The sequence below is a fragment of the Aquila chrysaetos genome, chromosome 17, assembly GCF_900496995.4.
Source record: "Aquila chrysaetos chrysaetos chromosome 17, bAquChr1.4, whole genome shotgun sequence".
NCBI classification, from domain to species: Eukaryota; Metazoa; Chordata; class Aves; order Accipitriformes; family Accipitridae; genus Aquila; species Aquila chrysaetos.
The window spans coordinates 13,101,379-13,122,838 of record NC_044020.1 but is presented as its reverse complement, the minus strand read 5'-3'; the positions used below and the strand labels follow the sequence as shown (position 1 = coordinate 13,122,838).

Genomic DNA, 21,460 nt, shown 5'->3' with positions numbered 1-21,460 from the left:
CTGTAAGTACAGGTGTAGCTTAAAGTCAAAACACATCTACAGGACCTAGACCAAGACACTCACACAAAAAGTCATCTTGCTGTGATTTGTTTTACCATCTTGGTCTAACACTGTTTGGTAGTATAACTGTGTTCCCTGCAGAAGTTTTTGTTAGTATAGCTGCAGCCTGCAGTCTAATCAGCACAGCTACGCTAGTGTAAATTTTAAGTTTGAAACAGTTTAAGACCATAAACATGCTCCAAGTTAATTTTCAAGTAACCAGGAACCATTTGGGTAATACACACATTAGATGTTTTACATGACTTAATACCACTTATTGATGCATACAGATAGCCGGGGGGGGGGGGGGGGGGGATCCATGTCTTTTCCAACTCAAAAAAACCCAAAAATCAAAAAAGCCCCCCAAACATGCACTGGAATTGTCTTAAAAAATGCTGTGAACTGTGACAATGAGGAGCACTTCACTTCTATATACTTTCAGTGAAAAATATACTGTCCCTACTTTGAAGCATGGAATTGCAATCCACCCTTTGATAAGAGAGCTACGCTGCTTGTTTAGTAAAATGAGGACAGGCTGTAACATTGGATGAATGACAATCAGCAACATTAAAGGAAAATAAAAGATTATTTTGTTATGACAAACTATTTGCAGTAGATAACTCACAACAGAAGATAGTGACAACAGGAGATCAAGCAAAACATTCCTCAAAGGAAACAGACACAATATTTACACTTACAGAAATACCTTATTACAAAACAGGAATAAAAACCATAATTTCACGTAAAACAGAAAAAGCTGAGTTAGACATCCAGGTTGCCTTTATCATAGATAGAATACAGCGTTTACCGTAATAATAAAATTCATAAAAGAAAACACAAGACTGTTATGTGAAGCACTTACACTATCTAACAATGGCTATATACCACAATAAAGCACTACTGGCTACCCTCAGACCTACACAGGTCACCACAAGGCAAGAGAAGATAGAAAAGAAAGGATGCCTCCAGAATCCTTGACTCAGTCCTGCTTGGGAGCCTGGAGTCATAAGAGGGTTTGCAACACCCTTCCTGGACTCATGATAAGCAGGGATTTGCAGACATCGAACATGGGGGAGGAGGGAATCATAACCATGCAGCCCTGTAAAACCAGTACTACCAGTGCCAGCAGCAGGCCATAAGCTCCGTGTCAAGGTGCAAGGCCTCAAGACTGAGGCTTGTCAGGTTTGCTCTGTCTAAACTTTTCTTGACCTGCCTTCTACTCAGTTTAGCTTTGACAGCAGCTTCTCTAATTGACTAGATGTCTATGGCTAATTTATTTTATTTTTGTTTACCTTGGTGTGATATAACCTCCTGTTATCCTCCCTAGAAAGAGGTATTTACAATGATGTTGAGAAATACTGGCCTAGTATGACAACAGAGGCCCCGAGAAGTGGAGAGACAGGATGCAGTACAGAGAAGTACAGGCATGGATAAGAGATGGGGCACAGGCTTGCCACCAGAGCCCCCATGGCTATAAACAACTCACTAATGGTCAGTTGGAAAAAAAAAAAAAAACCACAGACCTGAAGCTGGATAAACCTGGCTTTAGGGGTAACAAAGAAATAGTAACTAACATACATAAAGGGCACCATATATAGTAAATTCAGATATAACCTGGAGCTGTAGACCAATGAAGAAAGAAAAGCAGTGTAAAAGCATGTTAGCAAACATACAAAAAAAACCCAAGTGGATCCTAGAAGGAGGAAGAAGAAATTGGCAATGTCAACATCATACTTCTCCCAACAAATGACTCCCAAGGCTGATGACCTTCTGTTATCCTCTCCAGCAGTCCAAAGCTGCTGACTTAAAAGACCCACAGCAGCAATGGAAGGGTGAAAGTAACTCCAGAAGGGACAGAAATCAAAAAGTGCGTGTTAACAATTCTAGCTGTGTTTGGCAACATTTTCCCATATGCAAATACTCTAACTGCAATATTCTTCTCAATTTTTCTTTAAGAATTAAATCTAGACTAATGATTTTTGAGTCAGACTGTTAGGATTTCCATTATACTAACAATAAATTCTTGGCTTTACTTAAACACACACATTATTTTTATGTACACACAGACACATGCACTCTTTGCCCATAAACAAGAATGTAACAACATTGATGGAGTCCTCCATTCCTTCTCTCATTTTGCAACTCTGAAGAGCACTGTTAGTCTTTAAAGTGTTACAGGAAAATTACAGTATAATAACAAAGTCTGAAACAGCCCCAGAAAAAGCAACCAAACGAGCCATCTGCACTTGTAACACGTTCATCCCCCAGAGGAAACTCTTTGTGCCAGGGTGACCCGGCCAATGTTGTTTTGTACCAAAGGGCCTTTCATACATGTATATACGCTCCTACAATAGTGCCTAAACACAAAAACCAGTGAGCTAAGCAGTCACTGTCTGCACTTTCTGTTTGCAGAAAGAAGTTCTAGATGTCATAGAAGACACTCGATTTCTTTAAGAAACCCTAAGAACAGGAAGGAAACATGGCCAAGTTGATAAGCATCCACACTCTTAAGAGTAGGAAGGGTAGGAATTTGGGTTGACTTCCTGGACAAGGGCCCAGACAGGAGGAATACGAGCAGAGAGCAAGAACTGGGTCAGCAAATTACTGAATAGTTATTTGTCCTAGTTTTCAAATACCCACTGAAGGTACTCTTACCCTAGGCCAACTAGATCTGTAAGGGGTGTTAATATGTGTAGAACTATTCAGATAGTGTTCTGGAAAGAAAAAAAAATACCTTATGCTGACACAACACATACTGTCAATGGAGTTAGCAAATAAGGGATCTCATTCTAGTACAAGTTACCTTGTTTTTCTTGCAGAAAGAGAACAATCTAGTGTATTTTTGATGCACAGAGTAACTACCATGTCCATGGCTGTGATGGAGAGGCAACAGAGCTCTTCAGATTGATCTGATGTGCACAGACAAATATCATCAATACTGAGAAAATGAAGGCAAAGCTTCTCAATAGAGACCGAGTGCTACACATAGAAGCCAACTACTGATCTGCATGCCAAAGATGTACTTGGAAATCTAGCCGAGAACTCTATACAGGGGGTCAGATGTAAACAGAGCATAAACACTGCCTTATCCACTTCTAAAATCCCAAGGTATACTATTATGAAAAGCATGAAACATTCTTCCAGTATTGACAGCACAGTAGCGGCATGTACGCTTTTGGGAAAAAAGTAGACACTGACAGATTTGTAAGTCCTAAGAAAAGTCAATTATCAGTGTTGTGAATTTAGTACATTAGAAGAGAGCAGAAGTAAAATCTTGGAGGACAACTGACCTGCCCAGATAACCAAGCAAGCCCTGAACTACGTAGACAAGCAAGCAGCTGTAGCTAAGGAAACAAGAATACAAAGTGACACAAGTCTTGCATTTATGAAATACAAAATCTGATATCTATTTTTATTATGTGCTAGTTAATCAGTAATAGTTCAGAAATTTTATATTTATATTTTATATATGACATTTTACACATTTATTAAATGACTTGAGAAAGGATCTGCTTTGCAATAGCAAAGGAAGTTTTATTTAAAACCAGAGCTGACCACTCAAAATTGCAATAGAATTTCAACACAGCACAAGGTTTCCCAATCTTCATGTCTACAACAGCAGCAGCACCACCACCCAAAACAGCAAGAAAAAGTAAAAAGACCGAGCATTGCCTGTCAGCCAAGGTAAGGTCACAGAGTTAGCAGATAGTGATCTCAAACACAAAAAGAAGTTCTTGACACAGCAAATAGCTAAACCTTGGAACTCCTTGCTACAGGATGAGGATTCACAGCGAAAGTGGACAAACACACAGGATAAATCCATCAAAGGGCGTTAAGCACATGAAGCCACCTCTAGCTCTAGAAGCTCCTAAATACGAGTGCATATCTATCACATATTGCTTGCATATTCATGCTTAGAAGCTATTTTCTTCCTTAGGGGATGGGCATCCTTACTGAAACCTTAAGAGTCCTCTCTGAGGAAAGAGAGAAAGGGTCCTAACAAATAAAACCAAAACAAAACCAGGAAGAAGTCAAATGATTATGAGAAAGAAAATTAAAAACCCCACAGAAAAAAGGATGAGGGTTGAAACAGAAAATTTCTCAGGGACACCAAGCAAAGCACCCTAACAATGCCAGGAACTCCCCAAAGGCATCCAAGAAGCCAGTAGGCACTACCCTGATGCTCTGGCATCAACTTATGTTAGAGGACAAGGGAACAGAAAAACCCCATAGCTGCCAGAATCTCATTTGCCAAGTTTCTTCCTTCTCCCCTGAATGGCCAGCTTGGCTGGGACTGGTAAGTGGTCCTGCAGCTTGGCCAGGCTTCAGACTCAAAGGGTATAAATAGAAAGGTTAGGGACAAAGCACAGTCAAAGCCTCAGTAAGGTGCTGCAACCGGGCATATCTGGCACACGTCAGGATTTCATCCTGCAGCAGAGGTACACATCAAGTGAACCATACCATGAACACTCTCACCCTACCCCTCAACTTGTCCCCACAGTGAAACACAGAATTGGCTGAGCACAAGCCAGCCTAAAGCTTCTTGGTCTTTCCACCTCAGGCAGCAGGTCTTGTCACTTTGTGCATGGGTGGGACACAAAGGCAAGAAAACTGAGCAAGTGGAGAGGGAGAATGTGAAAATGTTTCTGTAGCATGGCTTGGAGGCAGACTGGGTGGATATCACACAGCCTACTTGGGTTACACACAAGAGGGTGGTCAGAGAGCCTCATGGAGCAGAAGCTTAAGGCAGCAGCTCCACAATGAAGGTGGGATCCTGAGCCAGAGGGACTTCTAGTTTAACCCAGCCTGGTTTATGTTATAGCTATTCTGGAATTCCAAGCTTCAATGGCATGACTCATCTTTTTCCAGAGACTCAAGGAAATTAAAACATTCAGTGTGCCCCAACTTTAATTCTTACATACAGATTAGATAAAATCTGTTAACCACTGATTCTTACCTTCTTCCATGAATAGTGTTTAAACTGTCACATGGCAATTTAATGTCATTGATTTCCATTGCCAAACTGAGAACAATACGAGCAAAGGTTTAAGGAAAAACTAAAAAAACAAAAACAAAAAAACACACCCACAAACAAAAACACCCCAATGAAACCAACCCAAAACCAAACAAACAACCCCCCCAAAGATGACCAAAACCTGAAGAAAAAAAAAAAATCCAAAAAAACTACCCTACCAAATACATGACACACTGCTACAGTTTCCCTCCTAAAAGGGAAAAGAATGACTAGTTAAAGTCCCATCTCTGACTGGTTTATACTCTCATGCACGCACGTACCTAGCACTCATCTCAACTATCAACTGCAATTTGGAAGCCAAGCTTGTCACAATAAGTTTCACCTCATTTCAGAAACATACAAATTTCTTGTAAGCCTCAGTCCTGAGAAATACAACTTAGAACAATGACACAAACAGATCTCGTACCATCCCTGTGGAGTAACACACAGCAGTTATCTTAACCACCAAAATACATTTCCCAAAACCACCCAGTATTCCTAATCTCTAATTTGTTACTGCTCTCTGACAAATAACTGTGCTACCTATAAGGAAGCATAGATCAATTTCTCTCACCTCAAACTTGTCACTGTTTCTTGATGTTTGTATTCAAGCTTGGGAAGGTTACAGTCCAAGATTCCTACAAAAAGGACGTGAAATCAACATGAAGGCTGTTTCTCCAAGTTAGCTTAAAACTAGACAATAAATTTATGCCGACAGGGAAAAAAAATCCTTAGAGTATGTGTGCTATACAGCAGTTATTAAACATTTACAGTGGATGACAAAATGCATGCATCCCATTTAAATTAGAATCCTTTGATTTTTGTAGGCTCGCTCACCAAGACAACTTTGACTTAAATAAAACTCCACATAGTTACAGCTAAATTGTATGAAGATGCATCAACACAAAACCAAGGAAAGCAGGAAATTCTTTAACCATCTCAGCTACATGATTCTCCACAAAATGTTCAATGTAACTCCAGATAACATTTTATTCAAACCCTCTGCCAAACAAATCTCTGCCTCAGTTCTTGTTAAAACTGATTTATTACTGTCAAATACATTAATCTGCATGTTAATCTGCCTCAGGTCACTTAATGTTAGTCAGAAAAGACTTTTGTCATGCCATATACAATGTTGCTTTTGGTCCACATGGGAGTTTGAAATTGGAGCTTGGGAGAGATCCTCTATGACATAAATATCACAGCATGAAAACAGCAAAGAATGCAGACTTTTTCTGTAATCTATTTCCATTTTCTCTGCTTCACTTCATGGCATGTTGTTGGAGCCCAAAAACTTCACTAAATGAAGGCTGAGTTTATCTTAGGATCTTGTGTCACTGGAGTTATAAAGCATACAGCACTCACATACCAGCTTCAAACTGACATTCATTGCGCTCCCATGGAGGAGGGAAGGTTTTGTAAGTTATACAATCTACTTCATCCATACTTCAAGCAGTACACAAGACAGAAAAGCTGGCTCAAACATTACACGTATTACATTATATACAATAAGTGCTGGTAATATTTCTATACAAAGTATTATACCCAACAGTTTAAAGCCTTCCAGTTGTATGGCTTCCTTATTAAATATTTCCAACAAAAAGCAGAATTGGTTTTCACTAACAGACCGCTTGCCTCCTAATACAACCAATTCTCTAGATGACTTACCAGATGATCCAAGATTTTCAGCACAATCAAATCAAAAGTTCAAAGACAAATAAAGACAGTTGGACAATCACTGAAGAGAAGCAGTTTTAGCATACACATCCTGCATGTTTGCTTAGCAACTGGATCACCATCAGCACAATATGCTGATACAGGTCTATTAGTGGTCACATCCCCTGAAGAAGCAGTCTCCAATGCAAGCAGCAGTAATGCATACATTCTACACCTTTCCTTTTTATGTCTGCCTAGTAATTAATTTTAAATGCCAGTAATTCTCACTTGCTCCATCATTAGTATGACTAAACATCATTCTACAATAGGAATTATGCAACTATGCTTTGGTCAACCCCAAATACCACCACTATTACCTGTGACTTTGAATGTTGTAACAAATAATATGCTGATAAACTGTTCATTTATTACAAAGACATTACTCAGATTACCACCCAGTTCAGGAGTCCCTTCCGCTTGAAATGAGAAAGTGTTCAAATATTCTGTTACCTCTGAACAGGATCTCCAAGAAGGGAGCACCAACTTTTATGGGAGTTTTAATCTCTACATAGCATAAAGCCTCTCAAAAGGTAGTAATATTTCAGGTGGTACTACAAGAATACTGGACACATCATACTTACTGCTAAAAGAACAGGAATGTGGAATTGTACCTTTTCAAGGATGACCTTAGACTGCACAAAACATTCATGTGAGTCTTGCAGGCAGATAAGCCCTCAGGCACTTGCATAATAATCATCTATTGAAAGAGAGCCAAGACATGAGTTTTCAGAGGAAAACAGTCATGGGTTCTCCGATCATGCTTTGTTTTTCACAAAGACTTTACTGTGATGTGTAACAAGGAGGTATTTGAACCAGTTAACTGATTCAGTAGTAGTCAGCTGGAAAGGGCTTACATGGAAGAATGAAAAGCTAATGTCCTTCTGAAAGCATCTTCTACCACTTTTCCAACAGCATTTTAAGACTCTGCTGCTCAAAACCCAAAGTGGACCTAGGTTACCCAGTCATGCAGAGCTGTACTGTTACATCAACCCTGACTTTATCTGAGTAGTTGAGATTTTTTGGTATCGTCTCCGACAGTCTTGTGTATCATCTCCCTTTTCCTACACTGACCCTACACTGGAGTCCTTCCAAATCAATTGACATAACTGGCATTTTTAACCACATCACGCGCTAGCTAGATGTTTTGGACAGAAACATTTATGCAAGCGCTGTGAAACCTGGTCAGCCTCTCTCGCTCTCTATCATTCTAAGTTTGCCTTCACGGCACAAGACAGGAAATATCCTACCTTTAAACTTCAGAGTATAGGATCAAGGCCAAATTACAAAAGTTTTACAGATACAATAGCTATAACCAATACACATCTTCTCGGTTATTTTAGCAACAAATACCTCCTACTGAATCAAACATTGGATTTTTGTAACCCAGAAAGTTCTAATGTTTTATTACTGATCCTCCTCCTCTATAGTCCTAGTTGATTTAAGAATGCCAGAACACCTATGAAAAATCCTAATAAGAAAAGGAGGCTTTAGCAAATCATGCTCTGTGTTTCTGAAGAATGACCTAAAAAACTGAACCAAAAAACCCACCACCAAAAACTATTCCTTTATATCCTTCATAGGAGTGAAATGAATAATTCATAATTATCAGGTGGTCAGAGAAATTTCGTGTTCCTCTTCTATACCAAAAACATATTTGAAAATTGCCCCTTAAGAAATATCTTACAAATCAAGTCTAAGCTACCTAGCAACTTACTTCACTGCATTAGTGAAGCTCACAAAAAGGAAAGGATTTTTATAATACATCCATTATCGAACTATTTCTGTAATGCTACAAAATTCATACGGTTACCAATTATTAAAAAGTCACAGAGCAGGAAGCCAAAGAGGAGTTGCACTTAACCATAGACATTAAGACCATCAGGACACAAGCCTTTTTTCAGCATCTGCCTCTTAGCTTGGACTATATAAAGGTCAGAAAACCACTAAGTAAACCTTTTGTTGACTTTGTTATGCTTTTCTCAACTCTCAGGACACCCACCTCAGAAAATAATCCATTTTGTTCCCCACTGAAGGTGCTGCAGGCAGAAAGCCAATAGCTGGCACTTTGTCACATAACTACTTTAACAAGAATTATGAATAGGCTCTTCCTTTTATTTCTACGGTCATGTTCCATTAAAACAAAAAAACTATTTGCCTAAAAGATTAATATTAGAGAACAGCAGAACATTGCTGTTATCAGCCTTGCAATGCTATATGCTGTTCTAGGGAATACACAGACACATAAATAATTGCTTAAACTAATGCAATTTGCAAAGCACACTGTTCCTCACAAGCAAATTGGTTGTATCATCCCATAATGTCAGAAAGTACAAGATTCCACCACCATTAACTTATCTCCACAGCACTAGTATTTGTCTAAGTAATAAATGCCCACAAATTCCACCAGCCATGGAGACCAAGACATAAATTAAAGCATTAGGAAGGAAAACAGAAAAAGTACATCCTTCAGTTTACACCAGGGAATGGCAACCACTAACTCTCAGGAGCAGCCCCCTAGGAAATGCAGTGCTGTATTCTTCATAACAAAAGCATACCTGAACTGTCAGCTGAGAGAAGCCGAAATGCATGTTCAGTAGCTCTTCATCTCAAGTCCTACTAGCCATCCACTTCCTTGTTTCAAATGCTAAAATCCCCTTCCCTGCAGGTAAAAGCTTGCCAGTACTCTCAGGACTGAGAGTATAGCCAGCCTCAGCTACACTTATCTTCGCATTGCATGGCTTTTTAAAACAGCTCCCACTGCAAACTGGGAGACAGATATAAGTATTTCTAGTACAAGCAGGAGTTAAAGATTAGCTGAAGGAATTTTACCACTAGCTAAAGGAATTTTACCAGTCAGATTTAATCTAAGAAGCCAGAGGTGGTATTTGCTCTCAGAAGGCAGCTTTTACTGCCTCAATTCAATTATTCCATTTTCATCAGAAGTTCTGCATTTTACCAAAACTCAGAAACAATGTACAGACATATGTGGGCTTTAAGTCCTTATCATGGTAACAGGTCCAAAACCTAGTATCACCCACCAAGTAGTTTGCACAAGAAATCAGAAGAACACAAACAAGTGCCTTTAATAAAGGTCTGCAGAATTACATGAGGAATACGTTTCATACAGCAAGAAGGTCCATGGCACGTTCCCTCCAGAAGAACAGCCTGTTTATTCAAATATCCATAAACATCCAATTTACTAAAACACACTTATGACAACATTTTGAGAAAATCATACTAGTCGAGCAATAAACATATCCATCAGTAAGGAGGTAAAACAGGAACCTCACCAGAATGCTGTCATTAAAACAAGAGAAAAGCCCACTAAAGGTTCCTACCAACAAAACAACCCTTATGTAAAAGCTGCAGAACTGCTTAACACACCCAGTGATCTCCTAAGGAAATCTGTGGCATATAAATTGTCATCCTCTAGACCCAGAGCAGCACAATTGACCTTGGCTTCAAACAAGGGAATGGCAGTCTCTGCAATCCTCCAAGCAGATGGAACCCAACGGGTTAGGGAAAACAGCATTTAATTTGGTTAAGGAGGAAAATTGGACGAACAAATACAAAAAAAGGCTTTGGCATACTTATGGTAAGTCAGCCTAGCCACACCTTACCTTTGAATATATGCAGATGATCATAGCTACATTTAGAAAAACAACAATTCACGTTGGCAAAGACAGCTAGACTTTACATGACCTATTCAAATGCAGGCAATGTTGTAACATTATGACATCTATATCTAGTATAAGTTTGGTTTTCAACATTAGATGAAGAAACAAGAATGCTAACCATTTTGAGATAAAATACTGCCAGAACGAAGAGTATAAGAAAGGGTAAAAAAAGGAAGTAGCCTTTCCTGCAGCACGCCTCAATAGAAGTTTGCAATGTACTTAGATCTGCTGGCAGAACACTGCAATACCCATTTTAAGTATTCAGACTAGACTTTCAACCCATTCTGCAAATAAATTGTCTACTCTCTTGCTTACTGCTGTCTAAAGGTACCTTAGAGCCAATGATTATAGCTCTGCCTGTTCCAACACTTTCTTCCTGTGAATAGTGCCTGACTATTTTCTGTTCTCACAAGGGCTTAATTAGTCCTGTTCACAGAGAGCTACAGCAGCTGCCACATCCCAGCAGACTCCATTGCATTTTCACAGCTACTGAAATCCATCTGAACCATGCTGCAAATTTTTCTACACTGACAATTCTATGTCCTATGAACCTTATATCTACCTATACATTTGAAGACACCTTTCTGCAAGCAGTTTAACCACAAGGCAGTCCTGAGAAGTCCCAAAACATTCACTGACACACGTACAGTTCACAGAAGGCCAAAGAATCCTGCGTGGACAGAAAAAGAGACTCTCTCCTCTGCTAACTGAGCAGCAGAGATCTGTAACTCTAGAATACAAGAGTAATCATGGCTACACGCAACAACAAATACAACTGCAATCTAATTTTATTTTATACCCATCATCCCTACAACATATTTCATCTGCTCAAGAGACCATTAAGCTACAAATAAAAAAACCCAAGCAAAACCTGTACAGTAATTTTCTTCCTACCCTGGCCATATCGTTACTCAAACAGATGCCACTTAACAAAAAGCAATGAAGGACAGAGTTATTTCCATGAAGTTCTGAAAATTCCAAAGAAGTTGTAATTGAAAATCATATTAAATCAGAGGGCAAATTGGTATTAAACATATATTTCCTCTTCAAAATTCTGAGCACCTTGATTTTGCTAACACCTCCTCGCTCGAAGTTCTTTGCTACCTCTCAAATCAAGCAGCAGCAGTATAAGCTGTGGCACCTCCTTCCCTGAGAAAGGCTGCCTGCTTACCACCACACCAGCTGTCACATCACAATATAGTGAGCAGTCTTCTGTATAGAAAAAGGTTGTCACTGTGTCCTGAAAGGAAACCTTGAGGTTCATCTTCAAACTGGACTAAGATAAAGATTTTATTTTTATGTCAAACCATTGAGACAAACTTTCCAGAAAACATATGTAACCACCGGGCAAGTTAAACTCCAGCTAAGTTTTACAGTTACCTGATGATAAAAGTCTGAATCTCTCACTCTGCCACACAGAAGGCAGGAGGTCGTTCTTTTCAAAGCACTGCAACAGGAACTACGTAGAAACAACTCACCTCCTGCTTTTTATTAGTTTACATACTGATCTGCAGCACCTTACTTCAAAAGTAACATGTTCTGGTAGTAGGACCATATTCAAATAAACAAGTGAAAGTTAAAAATGTTTTCAGAAAACTTTTTTCTGAAGAAGCAGAACTAGTACCTTGATTGTCTCCGTATTCTTAATTTTTGAAAACCAGTTTCTCTATTGAACTTGTCTTGACAAACACACTGCTTTAAAAAGCAGAGGCAGCTGGTCACCATGTTAAGTACAACCAGCTGAAATATGATGTCTTGTAGAAAGGATAAGGCATTTAAAACAATTTTTATCAGAGAACGATACAGTTTAAAGTAATGGTCTTCCCCTTAAACTCTGTCTCAAATACCTTTTCATAATCACTACCATTATCTCGTGTAATGTCTTTTCAAACCTACCAACACCGTCTGCCAGAAAATTCAGTGAATGACTCAGACACAGACACTTTCAAATCATAAATACTCAAAACTGCTATTTCTATTTCAGAACTACTCCTATTTAAGCATTTGAATTGCTGATGGCATAATAATCCAACAACCTCCTGGAGTTTCCTTATCAAGATTTTCCTCATGCACAGACATCCACTGACGAAAGCAAGCCTTGTTTCTTTGCACAGTGTCTTGGACAATATGGTTACACAACCAGAAACCTGTAAAACTTGTAAAATTTTTAGTGCCCAATATTGAGCACCTTTTGTACATGAATGCTTGAGACAGCTCCTTGAACATGCAACTGAAGACACAAGATAACAGCAGAGATCCAAGCATTAAAATCACTGGCATTACATACCCTGCCAATTCCCATTAATTTTCCTTCATGACAAATCAACAGAAACTCTTGCCTAGAGCAAGCACAGGCTTTTCAAACTCCAGCCTTTCTATCCTGAATCCAGAAGTCAGGCTTCAAGTCTGAATCTCACCCACATTGCCAAAACCACCATCTCACCTCACTAGTCACTTGAGCAAACTAGTAGGAATGCCACCAGTTCAACAGCACTGATACAACTCCATTGGTGCAAAGACTGGGATGGGGGGGGTAAGGAGGAGCCCTTTAGTTTGTGTCTGGCTCTCTTGAAGACCTGATACAATTTAAGCTCCTATACTCATCACATTTTATATTTGAGAACACACATATAATAGATAAGAACCTGTTGAAGGAATTTTCACCCTGAAAGGTTTTGTTTAAGTATGCCAAAAATACACTCTTGTCTTTCACACCAGATTATTTTTTTGTATCTGATTTATACTCAGAAAGCATCATTTTGAAAACCCAGGCTGAGTTGGGATGCAGCTTTTAACTCCTCCATCACTAATTCCAATTCAGTTTTCCACATTAGCAACTATTTTCCATGCTCTTCACAATGAAGCTGCCAACAACCTTATCCACAGGTTCATTTAACCATATTTAGTTGTCAGCTCAGACAAGGGAGTCATTTCCATATTTTATCAACTAATCTTACACTTCCAACACAACAATGAACTTCTTTCAAGTTGCCTACTAACACAAGCTCACAGTCTTCACATAGCATTAAAGTGTCACAGTACAGATGAAGTTTACACATTATAAGTTATCCCTATAACACAAGAGCCACAGCATAAGATCTTCATAACTGGAACTGACTAGTACCCATACAGGAAAATGAAAAACAAACCCAAAACACAATCACTTCCTTTCTTGTATAATCAATAGTAGCTCATAGCCGAAGACAACAAGGAAAACAGGCTGCGTTTCACAACCGTGCTGCACCCGGTAGTTCCATGACACAACACCTAATTCTGTCAATCAGAAATGTATTTTCCTCTGTTACAGCAGCTACCACTAAATTTGATATAGTCTTATTAAGATTCTGTAGAAATCAAGCACCTCGCTACTGAAATGCTACAAAAAGGCCTCTGAAAGCTGAGGATCTTTACAATATAACTCAGAGAGAGGACTGTGCAGTACACAGCTCTTCATGGACTTCCAGATCTGTGAAGATCACAGCCAGGACATAACCAGGAATTTAATACTCCCTGACACTGACTTACAGCAAGGGAGTGAAAACAAGAGTTTAAATTTTGCATTAAGACCTCAACTCTTGAAAACCAGATTACGCCCTGAAGGGTTTGCCCAGAGGACCTGGCCCATTTTAAAAAATATACAACACAGTTGCGATACACAAGACAATTCAACTGCCTGAAGAACTTCAATGCTGCACCAAGAAAAAAAAAAATGTATCTTTAAAATAAGGAATAACATCTAAAAGTTTTTCTGCTGTGTGACAGGTGCATACGATAGTTTACACACACAAAGTCACAAAGCCTGTATGCCAAATAAGTTATAATTCAATACCAACGTTTTCCTTAAACATGTGCCAACACACACATCTACTAAAGCAAATAAATCAACTGACTTGTAAGGCTAAGACAGACACAAAGAGAAACCAACACTGTTTGAAAAGCTCAGTAAGAACAACAGCTGTCACATCTTCTTTGTCTTCTAGCCGATTACCATATGCTTCAACATCTTTGTTGCTCATCCTAAGCAAACAAGAGATGAATACCTGATTCTCCCAGGGAAAGGGGAAAAAAAAAAAAAAAAAAAGAAAAAACCAAGGAAATCAAACTTTTTTAAAAGTTTACTGAACTGTCACTTGGGAATACCCAAATTGTGGTTACACTAGAGTCGAATATTTACATTATCTACTGTTGATAACTCCAGTGTTTATAAATGTATACACATAAACACACACACACAGAGTGCTCTGCAGGCAAAGCAAGGTTCCCATACTGTGCAAGTGGAGCAGTTGTTCTTTTTATCGCCTCCGTAAAAAAGACTGTAGGAGCAACAGCAGCAGACTTCCCTGTCCTGACAAGCAACAAGTGTACAGAAGGCTACAAACAAGACCCACTTACAGTGCTCTTGACCCACTTAAAAGTGCTTCGCTGGCCTAAAGCCTCCTCCAGCCGAGCATCTCCAAGTCCTCCTCCGTGCCCCTGAGCAAACACCCTGACCACAAACCCCGCTCGCTTCTGCCCCCGGCCAACCGCCCGCAGGCCCCGCTCCCCGCCGCGCCGACAAAACCCGGCCCCGGCCCAGGGCAGCGCTCACCGCCGGCCTTCCCCCAACGCCCCGGCCACCCACCCGCGCCGGGGGCGGGAGTGGGGGGGCCGGGGGGGGGGGAGCAGCCGCGGCCCCGACCCCCGCCCCGCCGCCGTCCCCAGGAAGCAGCGGCGGGAGAGAAAGCGGCGTCCCCCCTGCCGCGGGGGCTCCCCCTCGGCCGCCCCGCCGAGCGGGCGGGCGGACGCCCGGCCCCGCGGGCGGCGGCCAGGCCCCGCAGCCCCGCCGGCGAGGAGCGGGGCGCGCGGGCCCCCCGGGCACTCACCTGGCAACGGCCGGCGCCCGCGAGGTGCTGCCCGCCGCCCCGCGCCGCGCCGCCCCCCTCCTGCGGCAACCGCTGCCGCCTCCCCGGCCCCGTCGCCTCCTCCTTGCCCTAGAGCGTCATCATCGCACGAGGCCGCCGCCGCCAATGCGGGACACCCCACCGCGCCTGCGCACGACGCGCCGGAAGGAAGGGCGGGGAGCGGGCCCGGCTGCATCTCGGGGAATGCAGTCGGGAAGGGGGCCGCCGCTCGGCGGGCCGCGCAGGCGCACGAGGCGCCCGCCCGTCCGCCCCGGGCCGCGCAGGGTGGGGAAAGGAGGGGTGCGGCCCCCCCCCGCCGCGCCCGCCGGCGGGAGCCGGCTCCGATTGGCCGGGGGAAGCGAGTGACGTTTGCGCGGGCTTTTGTTCTCCGCTGGCGCGGGCCAGCGCCTGCGTGGGGCGGTTGGTGGCCGTTGGTGGCCGGGGAGGGGCGCGGCGGCCCCTCGGGGACGGCCGGGCCCGTCCGCCCTGCCTCTCGGGGTGGCGGGGGGCTCTCCCGTGACACCGCTTCCTCTGGGCCCTGAGTGGGCGGCAAAGCGTGACCGTCTTCTCCGGAAAGCGGTGTCACGGCAAACCCCGGGCCACGCAGCCCTTCTCGCAGGCGTGACGGAAAGGGGCCCGAGAGGGGCCGCCCGTGGTGGCAGCTCAGAGCCGTCCAGGCTGAGAGAGACACTGTGAAACTCACTAGGGTGGGGAGATGTGAAGCGTCCCCGGGGGCCACGGCAGCTGCCACAGGTCATGGTGGCGGCGGAAGAGGCCTCACTGGGCCGGGGTTTAATGCTTGGGGCTGAACTGTGTACTCCGGAACGTGGGACGGGGTGGGGAGGCCACAGCCAGTGCAGCACCAGAAAGATGAAGTACCCGACAGTATTACCAGGCCTGATGCTGCTGGAGGCATGTGGGAAACCTGGCTCCTGTGACAGGGCCTGAATACCTCTGTCTAATGTAGGGGGACAGAGAGGGAACACCGGAGAGAACAAGAAGTTCCTCTGTTCAGTAGTGGGAAGTGTAGTCCAAGCAGCAGGAAAACCTATGTGACATGGAGATCTCGGCTTCTGAAGTGGTGTCCTTGGGGAAAATGGTGGAAAGCCTACACGTTCATGTTGTACAGTGAGACTAGTCAAAACACTACGGCAATGCTATCCTGCTAGAGGACAATCTTGAATTGCCAAGGAGAACAATTGGCTGATGTCTATCAGTAATTTGTGTGGCTCTACGCACTTCAGTGCTTTGCTGAGCCGCACTCCAATATACTTGTATCCACAGCCAGAAATTTTAGCTCAAACACTTGACTGTGAACAAGATAGTTAATGGGAACAAAATTATCCCTATAAGTTAGGTTTTGAAGCATTTTGGCCCCTAACACCCACCAACATTAAAAACATACTGCCCATTCCTTAAAACCCTATTTATAAAACTATGATTCCCTATTGTCTCCTTGAAAATTTGTCCCATCTCACACATTTGCTAAAATCTTTATTATTTTGAAGAGAGCAAGGTAGTTACTGAACATCACAGTTGCACTATTACATGTATTTACAGTTTCTCTCATCAATCAAAATGTATTTTGACAGCCGTTGGGCAGCAGCGCAGAGTAGCAGCTGCAGAGCCTGCTCCGGCTCCACCCTGTGCCTGCCGGATGAAGTATTTCCTGCCCCCTCTCAGTATTTCATCTGTAAAATGGCGCTACTGATTTTAACATATTTTCAGCTCCATTGACGAAAAATATATATAAAAACTGCATGTCATTTTAATCTGTCATTTCCTGTCACCGTAACTTAATATGTACTCAGGCAATTAAGAGGGAAATTGAGATAGGAATACTGTTGCGTTAAATATTAAATAAAAGGAATTACGGTGGTTTATTCTGGTTCGAGAGCCTGGAAATCAAAAAGGAAAGCTGTGCTGTGACATACGGGGCAAAGTATTCATTCAGAAAGACACATTTTAGAAAACTGAGTAATATACTTCCTGGGCATTTACAGATAATTCCTAGAAATTTTAGCATTAATATAAAATGTCCATTGCCTTAATTCTATCTCTGAATGTTTTTGTCCTAAATATATAGCCCTGTGCTTTGTGAAAATTGGCAGGTCATTAACTCCATTGTTATTCCCGAGCAAGAGAGAATTAATTTGCCTGTGGTAAATGAAACTGAGAATGGCCAGCATCATCACAGTGAATTGCAGAGGGCTGCCACTCTAAAAGCCTGGTCTAGATGTTTTCTCAGCCCAAGGCAGGTAATGGCTTAGCACTTGTACAGCTCCTTGGAGCTGTGAATGAGGCAGGGCTACAATTAGCTCCAGCACAGTGACTGTGACACTCATTAAGTGACACTGGGTCTACCCCACATCTTTTTTTTTTTTTTTTTTTTTCCCCTGAAAGCCAGGATTGTAATGTGTCCTTGCATGGCAATGCCTCATCCTGCCCATCCCGCGTGATCACGACGCTCTTGCAGTCATGCAAAGGATTGACACAGCTATATGGCACTCTAGAAAGACAAATTATGATTCAGAATAAAACTGCCCAAGGGTAAGGAAGAGCCTGGACCTTTTTTGGTTTTGTTTTGGTTTTTTTTTTCAGGATATGCCTTATTGCCACAAGCCTTTAAACTGCTTCATCTCTATTGGCAAACATACTTGAGCTGCTCCCTTCTGAATTCCCCAGGATGGCTGCCACCATGTGACAGCACCATGGGGCAGCTTTAATGGGAAAGGGCCTGGGGGAGGTATTATAATCTCCCTTCCTCCCAGTAAAGCAGTGCCTGCTCATTCTCTTTGTATTTCCTTCCTTATCAGAGTCTTCTTCCCCCTCCCAAATCACCAAGAGGCCTGACCCTCACTGCACGCTCCGTCACACTGCTGAAGGCTGGTGCTTCCTGCAGCCACCACATTCCAAACAGCTGGAGCTGTTGCCAATAGCACAGGGCCATCAGACCTGAGTTGCTTTGGAGGGGCAGTGTGGAGAGGTAACTGTAACACTTGGGGCAGGCACCCAACTTGAGTGTCACAGGGCAATATTTAGTACTCCATTTTATGGCTGCTGCATTTTATCCCAGCTCACAGGGAGAACTCCCAACCCTACCGTTTGTTCCCCCTTTCTCTCTTTGAGGAAATGCTATGAGTAGATCATGCCTTTTTGAATCCTAATGCAAAAAAAAATAAATATTTCCACTGTCATTTAAACAGAGATAAGAAAGAAGAGGGTGTAGTAACAGCTTCAGGCCCTGCAGGAAAAGACTGACAACGGGTTGAAGGGTGAACATGCTGTGATCATTGTGTTATACTGGGGGTTTTATTATTGTTATTTGAGGATTTACAACGGCTGATCGTGATTCTTTTAGTCCTTTCTAGTATGTGACCTGTTGGCCGTGGAAATCTGTTTTGCTTATCTTTGAAGCTAGTTATATTTAGACTTCAGAGCTGGTATGCTCATGACATGGCCTAGTCCCAAAGCCACCAGCTATCTACACTGGAGCTGGAGCCGGGACACGCTACCTGCTCAATGGTCTCTGCATCCATAAGCCTTTGCACATGGGGTATTGGTGCCTGCAGTGTCCTGGAGGAGTCAGGACATGACCAGGATACACACCTGGATCAAGGAGATGGGACGCATCTCTGGGTCCCAGGTATTAGACATAGCCAGAGTCTACCTTTGAGGAGAAAGGGGTCCGATATTATGTTCATAACTACTCACTGTCTGTCATACGACAGTTCCTTCAGAGCCTGCCATTCAGTGAACTTGATTTCATAGCGTATCTTCTAGAAACTCTTTAACCTGAAAGGTAAACAAAAGCTAAATGAAAGTGAATGACCATATAAGCAGTAGGTTCTGGAATACCTTGTGACAGACACTTGAGAAATGCCCTTTAGTCACTGGAAGGTATTTCCCAAGGTGTCCTTGGGTTGTTCTGCATCTGCGTCAGCTGATGAAAATACTGTCTACATTTCTGTAGCCACAGGTGATTAGGAATTGCTCCCACAGCCTAATTTAAACCTACTAGGCTTCTGCCTGGACACGGTCAAGTGAGCAGAGCAAGACCCTTGCATGTTTGATTTTATATGACTGAACAAGATCTGCTTAATTTGTGCTTTGTCAGGGCTACAAAACTTGGATCCATATAGAAAGTGTAAGTTACTCTCACGCTGTGTGGCTGGGTTCAACTTCGCTGTTTCCTGAACTGCAAAAGGCAGCCGTCTCTCTGTTACATTGAGCTCTGGGTAGGCACTGTCTTTTTGGGGACAAAGAATGGGAGCCTCCAAATGATGCAAATGGCCTTAGAGTCCAGCAATGTTAAAAGGTTCATTTAAATTTTCTCACAACTCTGCCACTATCTCTTTACCATAATTAATATAAAACGGAAGTTTCTGTTTGTTCTGGGATCAGCTATTGCTTAGCTTACCTTGCAGCAGAACATACTAAAGGCCTCATTCATTCACGTTATAACTTATGTATTACTAGCCAGTTGGAAAATGATGACAGATTTGCATCCTGTTCTGCTCCATTTAGGAGCTGATGTTCACTGACTTGCAATAACTGTGTATTTGCATAGTGCGTTTAACTCCAAAATATTTTAGTTTTACATGACTTACGGGTGGTCATTTCTATCAGCCCTGAAGTGCAGTGACTTCAGGGTTGGAATGTGGCAGCTGGTTACCAGCACATGCTATATAATAGCGTATTGTGTGAATATCTTATCCATATGAACTGCAAACAGAATTTGAGCAGGCAGGTATTTGATTCAGAAACCAGGCTAACTTCCCTAAGCCATACTCTTGCTACAAGATATTCAATACCCATAACTAAACAAGCCCTGAGTTCACCTCTCTTGTAGAACGGTCTTCCCTCCAGTGTTGTGCCAGAGTAGGGCTTCACCGCAGCAGACTCTCCGAGGCTCCTGCTGAGCCCCCCAGCAACCACCTCCAAACTTCTGACTCTCTGAGGTGCCGCTGAGCCTCTTTGTCCCAAACCGAGCGTGTCCCCGCACAATGGGGATACAGCTGTCTGCCTGCCGGAGTTAATGAGCGTAGAGGGTAGGCCTTCAATTATGTTTTTTTTCAGCCATATTTCTCAAAGAGCTTTACAGAAAAAGGAGGTATTCTGCTCCTTATTTTATACAGGAGGAGGCTGGAGGCTAAAAAGCAATCAAGTAACTTGTTGAAGATTATAAAGCAGATAATCGGCAGAGCTCAGGATCAAGCATAGCTCCCCACCCCCACATCCCTGTACCACTTTGTACATCTAACAAGGCACAACTCAAAAGTCCACCACTTTTTAACTTCCATGGTAAAGAAGCAGTTCTGCTACAGCTTTCTGACTTTCTTTGGCTTTGCATCAAACCAAACTGGCTGTGCTCTTATTTTATACTTACTACCACCCTAAGGAGGTCCTTTTATGTGTGGGCGCCATAGAAATTAAGTTTTAAGCTAGAGTTTAACAGGATCAAATTTTTGGATACAAAACTCCCAGAAAGTCAAGAAGACTGAAACCTAGGTCTTGCAAAAAAAAGGGGGGAGGGGTGGGCATGGGGGGGGGTGGTGTAGAAATCTAATGGTTACCTCTCTCCTATCGCTAGATGGTTCCAGTCCAATAGGAACTACTGGCTCCAACCAGGCTGCCAGAGGTCCGGAGTGCTGGGACAAAAGGCTAAAAGTCATCTTGTTTCCATCCAGAAAACATTTTAGGTGGAAAAAGAAGGAGGTATCCAAGGATGCCCAGATGAATAGTAGCCCTAACAATGCCAACTTTTCTGCTCCCAAAGTTGTTTACACCCACAAAATTAATTGTGGTGCCAAGCTGCAAGGAGAGTTGCGACTCCCTTAAATGTGTGGTCTTTATTGGAAAGGCCAGATGAAATCATTTTGAATTATTAGACACATTAACAATGCCTGAGGGTGTCATATACAAATAGCTGACACCTTTAAGTACTGACGCAATAAGGATGGACAAGAACATGAGGTGAGGGTGGTGGGAGGAAAGGTCTTTTTTAGATGTATCCAAGGTAGAGTAAGTTTTATTACTGGGCTAGAAACATATAGCATCCCAGGAGTGAATAGCTCACACATTTGATCCGATCTTGGGCTCAGTCCAGCTCCCACTGAAGTTTAATGGGAGTT

General features: G+C 42.5%; 1 protein-coding gene across 2 annotated transcripts in view; it reads right to left on the bottom strand.

The window, feature by feature from the left end:
* Window positions 1–15,421, bottom strand: part of ADIPOR2 (adiponectin receptor 2) — a 44,937-nt gene extending 29,516 nt beyond the window's left edge. The window contains exons 1-2 of one of the 2 annotated variants that reach the window (XM_030041048.2): window positions 15,309–15,404; window positions 5,628–5,691 (exon numbers count right to left, since the gene is read on the bottom strand). The gene's annotated coding sequence lies outside the window, so the exon portion shown is untranslated. Of the gene's footprint in view, window positions 1–5,627; window positions 5,692–15,308 lie in introns of both variants that reach the window. The other variant, XM_030041047.2, reaches the window with a different exon arrangement.
* Window positions 15,422–21,460: the final 6,039 nt, after the last annotated feature.